At 51.7% G+C, this 20085-nt stretch overlaps 1 pseudogene; it reads right to left on the bottom strand.

Moving 5' to 3' along the window:
* Positions 1 to 2592: 2592 nt before the first annotated feature.
* Positions 2593 to 11901, bottom strand: LOC126964050 (ral-GDS-related protein-like; annotated as a pseudogene).
* Positions 11902 to 20085: the final 8184 nt, after the last annotated feature.

Below are 20085 nucleotides of genomic sequence, written 5' to 3'. Positions count from 1 at the left end.
TATTGCCAAATCAATTACATGGTCAAAGATTTCTTGCCATAGATAATTTTTGCTTTTGTTTTCTTTCCTTTTTGTAAACTGCATGAAGAGATACAAGTTTTGCTGAGATACAGACTCCCACTTTTCTTATAGGAGCTTTGTGGCTCCAGGATTGGGTTTAGGTGTTTATTTGGTGTTGATTTAGAGGTATGATATTGCAGACCCTGAAATGTTGACTTCTTTGTCTTGTTTCTGTCTAATAGGGCACAATGGGGTTTGTGTTCAAATTAAGCTCTGGGACATCCTTTTGATACTGGGTTCAAATGATTCTCTCCTTCCTTGATGTTCACTTAGGGGAGAAGTGTCAGAAAGTCTGGGAAGATCCATAGTGGAAAAAGTTTATCTGTATTTTGTGGAGACTGATGGCCAGCTCTCTTCAGCCCAGGACTTCTGGAGAAGGCCAGCCCTTCTGCTTGCTTAAATACCTCCCATCTCCAGCCCTTCAGTAAATATTTCAGTGATTCATTAAATATTCAAACCTTAAGAAAGTAGAGTAACCCAGTGGAAGTTGAATTTAACTAGAATTTAAGTTTGAGAGTAGCTGGTCAGTAGAACAAGTGTGGTAGATTGGGTGACATATTACGGTTTTTAAGGATTTTTGGGTTTTTTTGTTTTACTTAAACAGAGTTAACAATAATCAATTTGAATAAAAAGGGAAAACATGAAATGTTTGGCATGTGTAATGTGAACGCTGTTCTATGACTTGTTCAGCCATAGCCTCAATTTGACATACTAGACTATGAATCCTAAAGACTGGTATACAGTTACTGCACTGGCTGAACTTTTCTCATGCCAACAACTATAGAACATTTTGAATAGTGTTTTAAAATTTTATTTTGATGAAAGTTAAGAAAAAAACCCTTACTTATATACTAAAGAAAATAAACATAAAATGATCTACCCCCGACTCGCAAAAGTCCCATGGCCTGATCCTGGCCAGCAGGAGCAGCTTGTGTTGAGGAGCAGGGGCCAGATGCAGCTGAGCTGCCAGCCACCTCGATGTGGTTCCCTGGTGTCACGGTCTGGGTGAAGGATGGTGCAGAGCCGGTGTTCTGGCCAGCACCCCGGTGGGGTCCCAGCCACTGCAGGATGTTTCCGGCCTACTGTGATTCGGGCTCCAGCTGGCAGGACAGCTTGTAGCTGCAGGAGAGAGAGGCAGCTGTGAGGCCACCATGAGCCACGCATCAGGTCCCCACTCAGTGACTGCCCAGCTGGAATCCTGGGTCCCCAGCAGTTCCCATGCAACAGGGCTTGATGCTGGTCATGGAGTCATGGCCACAGGCTCTCTGCAACTGGCCACAGGAGAGCCTCCTCTAGGCCACGTGGGGTGGCTGACACCTGTACTGTCAGTACTTTGGGAGGCTGAGTGGGGTGGATTATTTGAGGCCAGGAATTTGAGACCAGCCTGGATAACATCGTGAAACCCCATCTGTACCAGAAAAACAGCAGAACAGCAGGACATGGTGTCTGTACATGCTGTACCATGTCCTGGGACATGGTGTACAGCGGTAGTCCCAGCTGCTTGAGAGGCTGAGGAAGGGCTTGAGCCCAGGAGGCAGACATTGCATTGAGCAAAGATGGTGACACTACAGTGCAGCCTGGGCAACAGAGCCAAACCTTGTTAAAATAAAATGGAGAGCCTTCTCCCACCCTCTGCCCGTCTGCTAGGCCCTCACCTCTCCTTGTCACTAAGCTGCTCCATTCTTGGGAAATAGGTGACAAATTTATCCAAAGGCTGAAGCCTGTAATTCATGGCAGCCACTTGGAGCAGCTGCATTTCCTGCAGAACTCGGACCTCCTAGAGACAGAAGGCAGGATGCTGACAGGGCCTGGGTGGAAGATGCTGAGGGGGGGCTTTGGTAGGCAGGGAGAAGGGGCTGGTCTCTAGGGCAGTTTTCTGAAGGGGCCCTATGTAGTCCCCAGCCTGCTCTCAGAGTTGGATGTAAACATCCCCTCCTGCAGGAATTGGTCTTTGATCCAGTGCCTTTCCCAATTTCTACATGAGGATAGATCTCTTCCTGCTGTGTGTGTCAAACCCTCCCGGTAACTTTCTAAGATGTAGAGGACGGAGCCAGGGAGTGTCCTGCCCAGGGTGGACTGTGAGGTCCACATCCCCACCCTCCTCCAATGTGAATGTCCCAGCTGCTCACCTTTCTCCTCTTGTTGCTGTTGCCCTGGAAGGCAGACAGAGTCCATCAGAAAGGTCCCTGGCCCACAACCAGCCCCACCCCACCCCTTCCCATGCTGTACTACTGCTAGGGTCACCAGGGTCAGGGGATGTGCACATGACAGGATTTGGATATGCCTCAGACTCCGTGCTCTAGAGCAGGGAGCATGGGAGCTGAGGCTCAGGGACACTCTGCCTCAACCCTGTCTGATGACAGGGAAACAGTTCTGTTACAGAAAAAAAGCGCTCAGTGACCCTGGAACTGCCTGCCCTTGGAGAGGCTCAATTTCACTCTCCAATTACAGGACTACCCTGGTGAGTCGCTGAGTCCAGTTCAGCCCACATCTCAGCAGCTTTCCAGTCAGGCAGCTCTGCAGCTTCACCACTCAAGGATAGGGACTGGTGGCTGCCATGGAGCCTCCATCTCGCAGAGGTGATGAGATGGGCCTGACACCCCCACCTGCAGGAGCAGCTGTGAGGCTCTCAGGAGAGCAGGTTTGCCAATGGCTGAGATCTAAGGGCTCGGTCCAGGCCCCTCTCCTCCCAAGCCTCAGGCTCCTGGTTCCCAACCAACCTGCCCCAGGCTCACTCACATCCAGATCATCCGGGATGGCCGAATCCAACCTCTGTAACACAGTCAGAAAATCCCCCAGGAAGGGGACCACACCCTGTGCCAAGGAGGGTTGGGGAGGTGGTGATGAGTATTGGCCATCAGATGGCTGCCCACTGTCCTGTCCCATGAAATCCCATCAGCCCCTGTCTTCCAGAACCCCCCTCCCTAGGTCTCCCGGATGGAGCAACCAAAGACCCTCAGCTGCCTTTCCCAGTTCTCTGCCTCCTCTATCCCAGATGACCTCCAAGTCTAGCAAGCACTCCTAGTTATTAAAATCCCACTCTATGGTGGGATTTTAACAATTCACAGGGGCATGTGGTCCCAGCCTTACCCTTCCCCACATCCACTCTGAGTCCAGCTTTCCCAGACCCTTGCTCTGGTCTCTCGAATGGAGATTTTCCAGGCCCAGTGTCCACAGGAGGACAGGGCTGGGTGGAAGCCCCCACTGTCTTGATATGGAGGCCTCCAGCTGGCGGGGAAGGGAGCCCTGTCCTGTGATCCCCCGCGGCCCCTCCATGAATAAGGCTCGCTCACCTTCTTTTGCCTCCGCAGCCTCATCTGCGCTCTCTGTGGGTTCCTCTCCTGGGTGGCCACCTTAAAGCTCCCCGCCTGCCAGGTGTCAGTGATGGAGACAGTGAGGCTCTCCTCCCCTCCCCAAGTTATACCCCAGCCATCCCGCACTTGGATCCCCAGGGACTGGCATGAGTCACCTGGCACAGTGCTCATTCCACTGGCCCAGCTCTACACTCCTGTGTGTGTCACCCAGTCAGGCAGCCGGGCCTGCCTGAGACTGTTCTCTCTTCTGTAAAGAGCAATGAAAACCACAGCTACCTCACAGGGCCTCCTGAGTACTTTTTCCTATTCCTGTTGCCATTGTTCTCATCCTCATCCCTCTGAGGAAGAACCAGGCATGAGCACCCTCAAATTGCTTTCTTTTCTTGAACCTCGTTTCTGTCCTGTGAGGGCTGCACTACAGGCTCAGCATCCCTTCATTTTCCAGAAGAGCAAACAGAGGCCCAGAGTGGAGAGTGACTCCCCAGGACCCCAAAAGACAGGGCGCCTCCTGCCTGTCCTGGAGGCTGTGTCTCGGCTGCCTTCACCCAGTATCTCAGCACCACCACCCATCAGGGTCCTGTTCTCTGGAGTCTCTTGAGTGTCTAGGTCTGCAACCAGGCACAGTAATGATGGGAAAGGGACAGGGCATTTTAGGAGACCTGGTTAAGTGGCACCTGCCTATCTGAGCCCCGCTGGAGTCTGTGACACACAAACTGCATTTTAACCATGTCAAAGATTTTGCGTTGCCATTGATCCCTCAGGGGACTTCCATGCACAGAACTCTCTCTTCCTCTACTCAGGATGTGGCCTCCTGTGTCCCCATCTCTGACTGACATGGCAGGGTTTTCCAGAATCGTGGGTGGGGTGACATGTTGCCTTCTCATTTGCATGGAGGATTCTGAGATCTGGTCAGGGAGGATCCCCTAGGAATGCCTGAATCCCCCACATGCTTGTCATGAACATGTGTCACTGCTCACTGGTGAGAATCCTGTGACATGAACCTTTTCAAGTGTCTGCAAAGGGCAGAGCAGGGAGTCCCAGCAAACACATATGTCTGTCCCAAGCATGCCCATTGGTACCCATAGCTGGGCAATCCACTGGACTCCCTGGCACATGAGCTTCCTCTGTTGTTTCCCCTCTCCCGCAGTGTGGATAGAGGCCCCTGCCCATGGAGGTGCACTGCAGACAGAAGCAGCAGCAGAGGCCTGGCTTCCTGAGGAATTACTGGCCAGTTTGAGATAGGAAGAAAGTCCCACCTACCATGAACACCCCCCAGCCTGGAGGAAGCTCCATGCCAGCAGCATGGACCAGCATGAGAGCCAGAGCCCTGCTAATGCTGCAGCTCATCACCCCTGCTCAGCAGCCCAGCAGCCATTGCCACATCCCATTTCCAGGGCCTCCTACCCCTGTGCCCCCACGTGCCCGTCGATCCACACACCTCTCTTCCTGTTGCCCAAGGTAGGCATGGAGGGAATTTTTCAAGTCCACTTTTAGTAGGTAAGTCAAAACAAAACAAAATAACTACTGCACACTGGCTCCAATGACCTTCCAAACTCACTCTTTTCTCTGACCCTTAAACACTTGTCCTGCATCTCCAAGACTCCACTGTACCTTGATCAGCAGGTCCCTCTTCACTGCAGTGTCTTTTTTGCAGAGTTCTTTTAGATATTTTGTGCTTTTGCTATGGACAGAGGAAAGAAAGAAGGGTAAATTTGGGAAACACTGGGGAGATTTGTGAGTTCCAGTCCAATCCCTTTTGTTTGAAAATCCAGATAATCCCAACTTCCTGGGTGAGAGTTTCCAGTGGGGTCCTCTGATGACAAGGGCTCCAGAGGAACAGGATGGGAGTTTTCATGCTCCTCGCCTGGGCCCCGTCTCCACTTCACATGAGCCACTGTTTGTTTACAGTTAGCTTTTATTTGGACACAGTTCCACTGCTGGATACAAACACCTGAAAGTCTCCAGTTGGCTCTAGTCTGTTCCTGATGGTTAAAAAACCGTAGTCCCGAGTTGGAAATCCTTGCCTAGAAGTCCAGGGCAGCTTAGTGACCACACCCACCAGTCCATCCCTGCCTTGTGTCCCTGGACTCCAAGAACCTTTCAGAGTCGTTGAGGGCACGTGGGGAGACATACGGTCCCTAGGTCAACCCTGGTGCTCCCATGGAGAGAGTCCTCCTCACCTGGACACTGCTGCCCATGTCTTGTGTAGCCGATGTATTGGTTTGCTGCACAGTGCGGAGACGATGGCGTGCACCGTGGAGAAGTTGTCGAGGCTTAGGCACTCCTGAAGAGGGAAGAGTGAGCTGTGAGGTCCATGGGTGGAGCCTGGCCCACTTCAGCCTCAGCTCCCTCTGCTGAGATCTCCCCTCCTGGACGAAGCAGAGGCCTGGGAACCCTTCGGAGGGCACACCTGGGGCCGAGTGAATGTCACTCATCTAGGAGGATTTTAGTTCAACCCAAGGAAGAACCCAGGTCAGAAGTGAGCAGCTACCACTGGGCCGCGGGAGTCAAGGTCAGTGAACCTCTGGCAACAACCTCCTAGGGGATGTGCAGGGCTCAGGCTAGCGATACAGAAGCCAATCCTGAAAGCCGATGGAGGAGAAGAGCCAGTTCCCCTTTTTCAAAGAGGGAAGCCTCAGGCCCAACCATGGCTTACCCTGGCCACCTTGATCCAGTGCTCCACCACCCTGGCCCTGTCCTGGGCCCTCATGCTGTGGTCCCCGAGGCAGGAGGTGGTGACACAGTTCTTGAGCCTGTTGAAGTGTGCGACGGTGGCACGAACTGTGGGTGCCACGTGCTCATTCCCCTTCTGATGTCGTTGGCCCCAGATGGAGCCCAAGCATTCGTAGAGCTCCACCTTCTTGAACAGATCCTTTTGGGGAGAATGAGAGTGTCATGGATACAGCACACTCCAGCTCAGGGTCACCCATAGTCCCAGGCAGGGACTGAGCTCACAGTCATCCGTGGTCTCTGGCAGGAAACAAGCTGGAGCTCAGAAAGCTTTAAAATGGGCTCCAGAAGTGTGGGAGTCCCTGGGTTTGATTTTCTGCCCACCGAGGGCCCTGAATGCATCATGGCCCAGAACCCAACAAGGGTGGGAAGAGAGAGTGACATTTTCTCCCAGGCCATCTGCACTCCAAGGACTAGAAGGTGGCTTAGGCCTGTCCGTCCTGAGACCTTGTCTTCCTCCCATCCCAATCAGCCCTCTTCTCCTCCTCTCCATACTGGTGCACTTTCCTTGTGGCAGCTGCAACTATGGGCTCTGCTTGGGTGTCTGCCGTAGAATCTAGTATGCATCAAGTACCTAGTAAGCGCTGAGGGTTGTGAGGCTCCTGAGCAGCTCTGTGAGTGACCCATGGCCCTGCCTGCCCCTCAGTGATCACCTGCCCTGTCCTGCTTTCTGACCATCCCCTGTCATTCAGTCTGCACGGTCACTCTGTGCAGCTGGCACGGGCGATGTCCCATCTCTGCTGTGCATGTGCAGACAGGGAAGGCTTGTGGGTGAGGAAACTCATCCAGATCCCATGGTTGGTAAGAAGTGGGGCTGAAATTGGACCCAGGGCATTGGCCGCCCCTCAGGGAGAGGCTGGTCTGAGACAGTTGGTGCCAGAGTCACAGCCTGCAAAGCCCAGCTGCTCACCACATCCATGAGGGTCAGCTGCTCTGCCAGCAGCCTGGGAGGGAAGGTTGTGATGTCCGGCATCTCCTCACGAGGTGGGTTCTTCACAGCCCCGGAACAGGGGGACTCTGGGGCTGACTGTATCTCCAGCACTGTTCCTGGAGGGGGCCCTTCTTTTGGTGCTGGCCCTGGTGCTGAATGTAGATATCTGGGTGCATCCAGGCTTGCATGTGACTCTGGCTTCAGAGCAGGCCCCAGGTCCGCCAGCAGTGGTGGTGCTGGCTCCAGGGCCAGCATTGTTAATGGGTGTTGCCCAGGAGGTGGAGTAGGATCTGGAAAAGGGGAAAAGGTCACCCCACCAGTCACTTTTCACTGGACTTTCCAAGCACAGAAATGACCGGATGGAATTTAAGGGAATTGTAGCCCCCAAACCACCACCCCCGGAAAGTCTTCCAGACTGTAAGCCACCTCACCATCTGGCTTGGCCTCGTTGGGCTCCGGAAGCACCAACTGGCCTAGGACAAGTTCCTGGTGGTCCTCCACGCCCAGTCCAGGCCAGGTGAAGTTCCTGAAGGCCAACTTTATCCGGAAAGATGACCGTTGTGGGGGCTGATAGCAAACTGAAGTGTTTTCAAGGGGCCAGGTGAACAAAATGGAGGTGATGGTGCTGGTGATGGAGTAGACAGCTGAGTCAGAGGCCTGGCCTTCTCCCACACAACCCTCCAGGGCACACTTGTGTGGTTCTGGGTCCCTGACCTGTTGCAGCCTGTGTAGAGGACAGCCCCACCCTACCCCAAGCCATCAGTGCTGTCCTGGAAGGGGCAGACCTGTCCATGCACCATGGCTGTACAGACCCTTTTGCACCCCGGCGTCCCACTGACATTCTCTTCCCAAGACCCTGGAGCACAGCACTGTGCACCTGGGCACTCAAGACTGCAGCTCCAGGCTGATTTGTGAGCAGCTTGCTCATCAAGCTCCAGCTCTGGCTCCCCTGTTCCTGGGGTTAGGAGGGGAGGGGCAGATGTTGGGTGGAGGAGGACAGGGAGATCTGGGAAGCCATGGTGCTGTGGTGGGTCTCTCAGTGGCCAGCTGTGACCCCAGCCTCCCCTCTCCTTTGCAGGGAACCTAAGTCTCCATTTACAGAACTCACTATATGCCTCTTACAGGGGAAGTCCCCAGATGTCAGCCTTCTTGTGGGCGTTATAAGAAGTATGAGCCCCAGGGCTCTTTTAGCGTCTCCCCAGCCAGAGTCCACATCTTTTCCCCCATGTTTTGTGGGTGAAAACGACTTTCAGAATCCTAAATTCACCCAGTTTATACTTGTTGCTGGGCTCCGTCATTCTAGTCAAAATCTGGGAGGATGCCACCATACGTAGAAGAGGCCATGAGGGTTTCCCCTCTAACATTCTGTAGATACGACCTGTTTATTCTGTCTACTGTGAGTGCCTGACTCAGTAGAGTCGATACTGAGGGATTGCCATCGGCTTTGTTTATGAAATTATGCCAAACCACAAGAAGAGCGATGCAAAAATGAGATGTTTTGTATGTATGTGTTGAATGAGTGAACCCCAACCGTTGGTGAACCCCATTGAGCCTCTCCAGATGTCTGAGTGGGCCTGTGGCTCTCTTTTCAGTACCAAGTGTCCCTTCTTCTCTCTGTGTCGAGGAGAGAGACCAGCCAGAAAGAATCTCAGACATCCTTACCAGTTCCATGATAGACTTGCTTTTCTATGTGCTTTTCCAAACATCGAGGGATATGGGCCATTGAGACAGAATGCTGAGAACTACTTCAGTGAGGGGGAAGAGAAAAGTAATAAACATGAATCACAGCACCTCCAGCAGATATCCAGAGTTTTAGGCTCTAGGGACCCCTTTTTTTTTGCCGTGTCTTAGATCATTCAGTCCCTACAAGAACCCTGTGAGGTTCATCTTCTCACTACTCCCTGTTCCAGAGGGCCAGCCGAGTCTCTGAGAGCTGCATCTTCAAGGCACAGCCAGTAGGGGACAGAGGCACCTCTGTGCCTTGTAGGGGATGGGCACTCACCTTCTAACCAGTAGTTCCAAAAAATGTGGCACGGTGATAAAGTCCCAGGAGGGGCCCAGGCAGGTGGCATAGGAGGAGATGGGTTTAGTTAGCAAGGCTGGAACCAGGGAGTCCAACAGCTTCTCCCTTGTGCTGGGCTGGAAAGTTGGCATCCTGCAGATCTGATTTTCATACTAGGGGGAAAAGGAGGGACATGGGAGTCAGTGGTAACACTGTGAACCACCAGAGGATCGGGATCTGGAACTCACACCAAGAAGCATCAACCCTTCAGGGACTTGTGCATGTGGAGAACCTGGGTGCCCATAGTGAAAAGGGTTCTAGGCTTTCAAAGTAAAATTGCATGTGAGGATGGAGAGTGATAAATGATTCTTGCTTTCAAGGCATTGTCACGGTGTTTGTTAGCTGTTGGGCAATGGCACCCTGTGAATCAGCAGCCTGCATGAAGAGCATCATCCCTGCAATCCTCACAAATCACCCTCATGGTAGAGAAGAGACACGGGCTTTTGGATTTCACATGGCTGCTGAACAGCACCTGGGTCAGAAGGGAGCACCTTCCACAGGGAGGACTGCATGAAATTCCCTCTAGGCCACCTGAGGCTCCACCTCTGATATGGAGGGGAAGGGCCTGGAGAGGCCTGGTCCCCTCTTCATTTTAGCAGCAGGGCACAGGACAAGACGCTCTAGTAGAAGAACCTTTTGACTTAAAGGGATAGGATTGTTTTTGTTCTTTCAACATGAACGTGAGTCTGGAGAAACAGCTATGGCCATCCCAGCCCTGGGCAAGGGGAAGATGCCGGAAAACTCCAGGGTGGGAGGGAGCACATCCCAAGGCCCAAGATCTGCCAGACAACTGGGGAAGAGAAAATGCAGGCAGGTATTGAAGCCGTGAAAGGTTACGCAAATGTACGTTTGAAACTGGAAATGAAACAAGGTGATTTTCTCTGCCACACGAACAACAGATTGGCAAAATGTTAAAGCATGTTAGTGTTCAGGGGAGGCTGCGTTCAGAGAAGCAGCTACCTTCAGAGGCTGCTGGTGACTGTGTGACCAGCTGGAACTCTTTTGGACAGTCAACTGGCTAGAGATGTTGAAACTTGATGACTGCATATCCTTTCACCCAGATATCCCTTTCCCGGGTGTCTATCTTCCGCAGGGGATTTGTGTATTTTATGGATTGAATTGTGTCCCCTCCCCCAAATGTAAATGTTTCTATTCTCAACCCCAGAGACTCAGAATGTGACTGTGTCTGGACACAGAGTTCTCCAAGAGGTAATTCAGGTGAAGTGAGTTCATTAGGGTGGCCCCTAATTTAATATGCCTGGGGTTCTTACAAGGAGAGGTGGTGAGCGCACAGAGACGTTGAAGAGAAGACCCTGTGCTGACCGAGATAGAAGTCAGCCATCTCCACGGCAAGGAGAGAGGCCCAGAGAAACCACCCCAGTCTGACAGCTTGACATTGGAGTTCCAGTGTCCAGAATTGTGAGGAACCAGATTTCTGTGGTTAAGCCCTTCAGTCAGCGTGGCATGTTATGGCAGTCCTGGCAAACTGCTCCAGCCTGTTAGGACACACATAGGATTATGCTCCCTGCAGAACGGCTTCCTAGAAAGGGAATTTTATCATGACAGGCTCCACCAGCACTGAGAGGCTGACCCGCTGTGGAACATGGCCTCCCTTAAGGAATATTACAGTGAGATGTGAGGGTACAGCTCCTGCCCGATTGGCCTGCAGGGATGAGTTCTGTGAGATGACACTTTAAAGACAAATGCATGGAGTAGCTTCACCTTCTGTTGCTGTAGTCAACCCCCCCCCACCCTTGTTTGTGTAAAAGTTCTGTATTTTAAGTCCTGGAGGAGGTCTGGCAGGGCAGCAGAGCTGCCTGTTTGTTGCCCGAGATACCCTTAGGGTGGGGAGTTAAAATGATAACAGTATGAGTATGTTGCTATTGTTACCATTATACTCAATTCTTGTGGCAACATGCTGAGATACTTCTGGCATAGCATAAAGTGAAAACAGAAGGATTTTCTCTGATCTTCCTCTGATAGGTGAGAGGGACTTTGCCTGTAACCAAGTTGTCACTGGGGACTGATGGCAGCTAGATTGCTTTGGGATAGGACAGTGGGTCACTAAAGTGGGAAAGCCCTAGGACAGAGCTTAGGGAGTCCCCATATTTGTGTTGGAGTCCTGGGCCCACCCTGGTTTTCTGGAGTCCCTGTCTGTGGAGACCCTTCTGTGCCCCGTCTCACCCCAGACCAGCACTGGCCGTTGTTGGTGGCATGGTGCACCTGTCCTTTAACGAAGTTGGAGAAGTGGAATCCATCCAGCAGCTCCTGCTTGATCCACTGTGTGGAGCTCTACAAAGAGAGTGCCCAAGAGCCGGGCCAAGAGGTGTCAGTGGCCTGTCTGGTTGACCCCACAATGGGATACCCCCATTAGAACTTCTCCTAGCCCCCCCCTTCCCCAACAATATTTGCCACATAGGAGCATCTGCATAGACCTCCAGCCGGAGAAGGTTGAGTTCTCTGGCAGATGACAGCTTGAGGTCTTGGGATTCAGATCTGAGTAGACAAAGTGTGTCCTCAACGCTCACCTTCCCACCCTGCCAGGCATGGTCTGGGCTGTGAACCTGACAGGCTCCAAACACCTGACAACCAGCCTGCTCCTGTCCAGGGAGGGCCCCTCATCTCCTGTTTCCCCCATACACATGGGGAGGGGCTCGGCGCTGCCGTGACGGGCAGAGCTGAGGCCTGGCCTGGACGTGCCTGCCCTGGGCCCTGTGTTACCTGTGGGTGCCTTCTGGCAAAGGGCCAGAGGCGTCGAGGGTGAGGGTTGAACCAATGTCTATATTCTTGAGAAAGACTCTCATTTTGGCCTCTCCTGCGACGACGAGGTCGGCAGCATGTCGGGACACAGCAGGAGAACATGTTGTTCTCCGGAGTGTCGCCCACCAAATGAGCTGGAAATGGGGCTGTGTGTATAATATGGGTGCCTAGTTACCAGAATTCTAAGTTCTATTGGGGATCTGTCAGCAAGGAAGTGAGGTCACATCTTGCAGGTTCCATCCTGTAAGCTCCTCCTTTCCATGAGACCTACTCACAGGTCCCTCTGGGTTTCTGATCGCTCACCCTCCCCCATCAACTCCTTACCTTTCACCGTTAAGCAAAAGTGTGCCTCTTCAGCACCTTGGGAAGAGAAGACCGGAATATAACCATTCTCCCAGGTTTGAGGAGCCAGTGCTGGGTCAAGAGCAGCCTTTTATCATAGCAGTTGTGAGACCCTAGAGAACTCCTTTGGTGTTTTGGGGCCTCCTCAGCTTGAACAATGGGGATTATGCTAGCATCTCCTTCCTAGGCAGCTCATGAGGTGTGTTTGAGATAAATCTTAAAAACTCATGGTGTGGTGTTCCCTGTAGATTTTGCACACCCTGCAAGATGGAAGAACTACAAGAAGGGGTGAGAAGTAGCATGGAATACAACTCCAGTGGGCCTGGGGTCCACAGTGTGATCTCAGGAAAAACGAATTTTGCTCTGGGCCTCGTCTTTCATTCTCCACCAGTAGAGGTTGAGATTAAATGAAATTCAGACATCCTTTTCTGACATTGCACCTTCCAGTGCGTTCCCATTTTATTTAGAACCAGACCCTGTGCCTCATCTCAGCCTTGGGTGGGTAGTATCCACAAAGACAGCACTGAGGGGTTAGTGACTCCCTTCTGAATGATGGAATAGGACACAGATGGTGGAATAGCACTTCTGAGCTAGTTCAGGCTGTTACAGCCAAGATCCGTAGCCTGGGGAGCTCATCAAGAAGAGAATTGTGTTTCTGCCAGTTCTGGAGGCTGGAAGTTGGAGATCAGGGTACCAGCCTGGTCAGGCCTTAGTGAGTACACTTCTGTCCCATTCACTGAGCTTTTACAGGTGCTGTCCTTTCCTTGGAGGATGGCTCAACTTTAGGAGCATGGGTAGATCTCCATTCAAAGCCCAGTTCTCACTTGTAGCTTGGTGATCGTGAGGAAGTCATAGAACATCCCTGTGTCTGTTTTCTCCTCTGAGAAATGGTGTTAGTGAGAATTGCTTCCCTTTTTAATTACAGAAAATAAAGCATGCAAAGAAGTTAACTCGGTGCCATTGGGCAGAGAGTGAGAGTCCAGCAAACCAGAGAGATCAGCTTGCCCACAACAGTGGCAAGGAGTGCGGAGAGTGGGTGAGGCTGGGGCAGAAAGCAGGCCAGCCTGCCAGAGCCCAGGAACAGGTGAAGGGCAAGAGTGAGCTCCTCACCCTGAATTCTCAGGGGACACAGGCATGCAGGGTTTGTGGGGAGCACAATCATCAGGACTGCCCTCATTCCCCTGGTTCCCTCCATATCTGATGTGGTCCCAGGGCCCCCTCTCCCTGTGTTTCCTCTCTGCCCTGTTTTCTTCCTGGCTGCCCTCCCAGGACTCATTTTGGGCCCTGGTCAGGTGGAGTCTTGAGGTAACTATAGGCTCCTCTGAGGTTCAACCTACCGTTTGTTGAGACCTCTGAGCTTAGAAACCACCTCCAGCCTATACCCGAGAGAGGGCTGGAGGGAGCTGACAGTGCAATGGCGGTTTTCCCTGGGGCAGCCACTCCAGGGCCTGCTGGCAGGTATCTGCTGAACTTGAGCTTTCTTTTGGGCCTCTGGGGTTCTGAGGTGTGATTTTCCCTCTTAAGATAGGCTGATCCCCCAGTGGGTGCCTTAGCCTCAGAAATGGTTCCCGCTGAGCTGGGAGCTGTGCTCTACCTTCAGTTTCCTAGGACACCTCACCCTGGCCCTGCCCATTCTGACTTCCGAAGCCCAAAGAGAGGGTCTGTAGAAATTGCTAGATAGGAAAGGGCTACAAATAAGTCATCGGAGGTGTATTTACATAACAAATGTTTTTTAGTCATTACTATACATCTACCTCAGCAAAGGCGATATTTAAAAATGTTAATACCCTGAGTCACCCTACAGAGAGTTGTATTTATTTGATGGCGTAGGAGACAGTCATGTTCTGTTTTGTTTTTTCTTTTTTGAAATGGGATCTTGTGTTGCCCAGGCTGTAGCAGAGTTGCATGATCATAAGCAGCCTTGACCTCCCAGGCTCAAGGAATCCTCCCTTCTCAGCCTCTCAAGTGGCTGGGACTATGGGCATGCACCACCATGCCATGCCATATTTTTTTGTAGAGGCAGGGTCTCACTGTTCCACCCAGGCTTGTCTTCAAGTCCTAGCCTCAAGCTGTCCTACTGCCTCGGCCTCCCACAATCCTGAGTTGACAGACATAAGCCACTGTGCCTGGCCATGTTTCTTTTAAGAGCTCCCTTAGTATTTCTTTTTTTTTTTTTTTTTTTTGAGACAGAGTCTCGCTCTATCGCCTAGGCTGGAGTGCAGTGGCCGGATCTCAGCTCACTGCAAGCTCCGCCTCCCGGGTTTACGCCATTCTCCTGCCTCAGCCTCCCGAGTAGCTGGGACTACAGGCGCCCGCCACCTCGCCTGGTTAGTTTTTTGTATTTTTTAGTAGAGATGGGATTTCACCATGTTAGCCAGGATGGTCTTGATTTCCTGACCTCGTGATCCACCTGTCTCGGCCTCCCAAAGTGCTGGGATTACAGGCTTGAGCCACCGCACCCGGCCACCCTTAGTATTTCTAATGGGCATCCAAGCAAAGAAGGCTTTGCTTGCAGAAGGCTGTGGAACCCTCCTGAGGGTGCATTTTCTTCACAGCCAGCAGATTGTTCCCTGAAGTGTCTGCTTAGCAGTGCACAGGCTATTTATATCCAGGGCTTTGGGGAGTTGTTGGGTTTGGGGACTGGCTGGGGCGTGAGTGTTGGCTCTGGGATCTGTCACAGAGGTCACAAGGTGCAAAGAACTGGTCTCACTTAATAATGACTTACCCATTTTGTGGTTCTGTTTATATTTTTTCATCTCCCTGGACTGTAAGGCTTGCTAGGACAGGGACCGTGTCTTCTTGCTCCCTGGTGCCTGACTCGCAGGAGCTCTTGAGAAATATTGAGTGCATGAATGACACTTTTGGTTTCTGTGATATGTGCAGGGAAGGAGGTGTTAATGGGACATGGAGGAGGCACCCCTGTCCCAGCTTAGGGGATAGGGAGTCCAGGAAGGCTTCCAGGAGGAGGCGATACCTTGGTTGAAGCTTAAAGCCTGAGTTGCAGCTAACCAGCTGGAGCATTTGGGGAGGGGCATCTGGCAGAAGGTGCCACGTGAGCAATAGTATGGAAGTGAGCACTTAGTACCACCTTTGGGGACCAGGGCTGAGGGTCAGTGGTCCAGGCAGGGCTGGAGATGCTGGTTCATGCTTCTTGTCCTGAGAGTCTCAGGTGCCTGTGAGAGTGGCAGAGTGGCACAGCCTGCCCTCTGCTCCCATTGCTCTAGTGGTTGTTGAGGGGCCTTTGAGTTACCCCCTCTTCTCCCCACTTTGCCCACATGCTCAGAATTATATTTATTTTTTATGAAACAGAGTCTGGGTCTGTTTCCCCAGCTGGAGTGCAGTGGCATGATCTCGGCTCACCGCGACCTCCACCTCCCAGGTTCAAGTGATTCTCTTCCCTCAGCCTCCTGAGTAGCTGGGATTACAGGCATGTACCACCATGCCTGGCTAATTTTTGTATTTTTAGTAGAGACAGGGTTTCACCATGTTGGTCAGGCTGGTCTCAAACTCCTGACCTCAGGTGATCCACCAGCGTCGTCTTCCCAAGGTGCTTGGATTACAAGCATGAGCCACTGTGCCCGACCAGAGAGTTATTTTTAAAGCCACCCTGCAGGGCCCTCAGGCACCATCTCCAGGATCTCATTCAGGCCTCCCACCTTACCCCTAAGAAGGAGGGGTGCTGGTTACCACTCACCTCCCTTTACAGATATCCACATGAGGTTGGAAACTTGCCCAACATCACACATACAGTGAGTAGCCGAGGATTCGACCCCAAGTCAGTGACTCCACATACTGGGCTCTCAGCCTCTCTCAGCTGCCCCCTGACACCCTGTTCTTTATGCTAATTTGCTGGTTCCAAAAGAAATGAGCTCCCTATCATTGGAGGAATGCAAGGAAATGTTGGAGCACCCCTTAGAATGGATGCTGCAGAGGGATAAAAGCCTCTTGACCACCTGGACCTTTGTGGACCCGCATCTCCTGAATGATCCCCTTTAGGTGTGATTGGTGCAGTCTCGTCAGGCACCCCAGGTCTGCTAACTCCCAATGAGGTGTTTCTTTTGGTCCTCAAGTTCAGAGAAGCTGAGTAATCCCTTCTCACGGGTTTCCTAGCACCTTGATTTTCAGATGACCCAGTTCTAGGCGGAACTGGAGGCAGGGCTTTAAGGCCATCAGAGAGGCCTAGTTTGAGTTCCAGCAGTGCCCTTTCCTGGCTGTGTGACCCTGGGAAAAATTGCATAAACTCCTTGAGCCTCAGTTTATACACCTTTAAAATGGAGTAATAATGCTCTTTTGAGGATTAAATAAGAATTCTATAAAAGCACCTGGCATATAAAGTATGTTCAAGTAAGGAACTTAAATTTGCAAGGGAAAAAACCTCATTAAAAAGGGGGCAAATGACAAGAACAGATACTTCTGAAAAGAAGACATACATGCAGCCAACAACCGTATGAAAAAAAGCTCAGCATCACTGATCATTAGATAAATGGAAATCAAACCACAGTGAGCTACCATCTCACATCAGTCAGAATGGCCAAGGTTGCAGAGAAAAGGGAATGTTTATACACTTTTGGTGGGAGTGTAAATTAGTTCAGTCATTGTGGAAGACAGCAACAGTTCCTCAAAGACCTAAAGACAGAAATACCATTCAATCCAGCAATCCCATTACTGGGTATATACCCAAAGGAGTAGAAATCATTATGTCATAAAGACACATGCAACTGGGCATGCTGACTCATGTCTGTAATCCCAGCACTTTGGGAGGACGAGGCGGGCGGATCCTGAGGTCAGGAGTTCGAGACCAGCCTGACCAACATGGTGAAACCCCTTCTCTACTAAAAACACAAAAATTAACTGGGCGTGGTGGCATGCACAGTAATTTCAGCTACTCAGGAGACTGAGGCAGGAGAATCACTTGAACCTGGCAGGCAGAGACGTTCCATTGAGCTGAGATCGCACCATTGCACTCCAGCCTGGGTGACAGAGAGACTCTGTCTCAAAAAAAAAAAAAAAAAAAACATGCACGCCAGTGTTCACTGCAGCACTGTTCACAATAGCAAAGGCATGGAATCAACTTAAAAATGCCCATCAATGGTAGACTGGATATGAAAATGTGGTACATATGCACCATGGAATACTATGCAGCCACAAAAAAGAATGAGATCATATCCTTTCCAGGAACATGAATGGAGATGGAAGCCATTATCCTTAGCAAACTGATGCAAAACAGAAAAACAAATACCACGTGTGTTCACTTACAAATGGAAGCTAAATAATGAGAACACGTGGACACAATGGGGAGCAAGACACTGGGGCCTATCGGAGGATGAAAGGTGGGAGGAGCAGAAAAAATAGCTTGGCTAATAGGCTTAGTACCTGGATGATGAAATAATCTGTACAGCAAACCCACGTGACATGTTTACCTGTATAAAAAACCTGCACATGTACCCTTGAACTTAATTTTTTTTTTCTTTAAAAGGAACGTGTTCAAATAGTCTCTTACTTTATCATTTGGTTTAAAGTAGCCTCCAGCTTCTGCTGTGAGACAAGGTGTTCACTAGAACAAGGGCCCATTAGAACAAGGGCCACCTTTGAGTAACCTAGGGCAGATTATATGAAAAGAAAAAATCTGTGCCTCAGTTTCCCCATTCTAAAATGGAATAATTTGGGGACTTAATTATCAGGGTTGTTGTGGTTATACACAGTTCCTGGAGCATAGTGAGTGCCCAAAAAAAGTGAATAATGAGCTTCACCACCATAAAGTTCCTGCACACAGGCCACAGTGATCCCAGACCATCACTGCCTCAGGACCACCGCAGACTCCCTGGCATCTATCAGCCTTCAAAGTGGATCACGCCCAAGCCCACAGCTGAGAGCCTGGAATGGGGAAAGAGTGAGCTGAATTCCAGCTCTTCCTTCCAGGGCTGCCTGGCCCTCTTCCCCTGTCCACAGTCTGGTCTGTGCCCCGGGATGGGTTCGGAGGAGTGTGCAGCCTCCTCTCTTCCTGCATGGAGACGATGCCCTTTTCTGCAGTGTTCAAGGGTAATAACCTGTTACCCTCCTTGCTAATTACCAGCCTTTTCAACTTCATCTCCTGGACTTAGGGTGTCAGCCTGTCATTAACTCCTGGGGAGATATTCTAACAGGTAGTTGGGATATCAGACTTCTGGGGCGATATAGCCAATACTGGGTAGCAAAGGTGGGAGAGGTCCTCACTTGTTGGGGCACGTCCCTTAGGCTGAGAACTACGTGCACACTTAACATCAGCAGCTCCAGATTCATTCCCAAGGTAAGAGGTTTACAGCCAGCTTCCTGGCTGTGTGACCTCAGGAGAGGAGCTTAACCTCTCTGAGTTTTGAGATCCACAGCTGTAAGTGGACAACCTTCTCCACTCTGCAGCGTTTGGACTTGAGACAGTGTGTGAAAACTGTCATGATGGCAACAGGAAACGGGTCCTGCAAACTGAGTACATTAAGGCAAATTTAATAAATGGGCTATTGACTGGTGGTGGGAGGGAGGGCCTGGTACAGCTCTCAGATGGATGCATGGATGTGCCAGCATGATAGGAAGAGGTGGCAAGAAGGGGATCTGAGGAGGAGAAGGAGGTGGCACCCCGGTGCATCAACATTGCACTGCAGGGTGAGGCCAAGGCTATCTGGGAATGCAGATCCTCTTGGAATTCCCATGCTTTGTCCTCGCCCACAGCAGGGGCGACTCATCTTCCTCCTACACCTCAGCAGGGGCGACTCATCTTCCTCCTACACCTCTAGCACCCAGCATGGATGCACAACAGGAGAGACACAGGTTCTAGTACTGCGTGGGCCCAGTGGCCCTGATAACATCTGCTGCAGGGGCCCCCCTCTATGCCTTTTGTGTCTGGGAGGAAGCACAGCTCACCAGGCTCCCTGTTCTCCTCAGATCCCCTTCCTGCCACCGCTTCCCACTCCCGGGCCTCTGCATCATTCACCTTGCTGACCCCTGCCCCCTCCCCAGCCCCAAGCATGGACTGCACCAGGAGAAGCCCAAGCCCTGCCTCTCCTGCTCCTGCAGCTGCTTCAGCAGCCCCTTCCCCACTTCACAGTCAACCCCACATGGGGATCCCCTCTGAACGAGGAAGACAGAGGCCCTTCACATTCCTGGGCCTCAACCACAGCTGCAACAAGAGCTGGCTTTGCCTTCCCCGTCTTTCTCAGCACCAGCAGGATGGAATCCCCATCCCCAAAGTGCGTGGATTTTCCTGTCTTCTCTAGACAGAGCCCCACATTGCCCCCGACTCTAGTGGTCCTCTCTGCAGTGGTCTGTGGATGGCTGTATCTGGAGCCAGTTCCAGCCCTGCAGCCAGCACATCTGCTAAACTGGCTCCCCAGCCAACAACTGACTTGGAAGTCACCCCCATGGATTCCAGTCCCCCTTCTCAGCTTTTCCTCCTGGGGCCTCCTGCTGGCTCCGGTGAAAGCTTCTTTCCATCTACCCAGGCCCTTTTGATGCCCCACAGTGACAGCACAGCCCCAGCCAAGGACACCACCAGCCTGGCTGACCTGAGGTTCTCTGGCTTCACTCCAACATTGAAACTTCGTGTTACACCAGCAGCCACAGTCCAGGCCACATCTGGGATCCCAGATACGCAGCAGCATGGAGTCCCCACCTATAGAAGCTCTCTCCGGTTTCTAGGCCTGGCATCTCCAGCTCCAGCCCCGGTCTCAAACTCTGCTTCAGCCAGCCAGGTCAGGGCACCACAGCACACTCAGCCATAGGGGGTTCAATACCCACCACTTCCACCTTGGGCACCCCTGACAGTACCCAGCTGTCTTTTGCTGCGCCCCTGGCTGTATCCTATCCTGACCCATCCACTGCCTCTGCCTGTGAGCTGCTGCCCACAAACCCCTCCC

Source organism: Macaca thibetana, chromosome 10, assembly GCF_024542745.1.
Source record: "Macaca thibetana thibetana isolate TM-01 chromosome 10, ASM2454274v1, whole genome shotgun sequence".
NCBI lineage: Eukaryota > Metazoa > Chordata > Mammalia > Primates > Cercopithecidae > Macaca > Macaca thibetana.
This window is presented reverse-complemented; position numbering and strand designations above follow the sequence as displayed.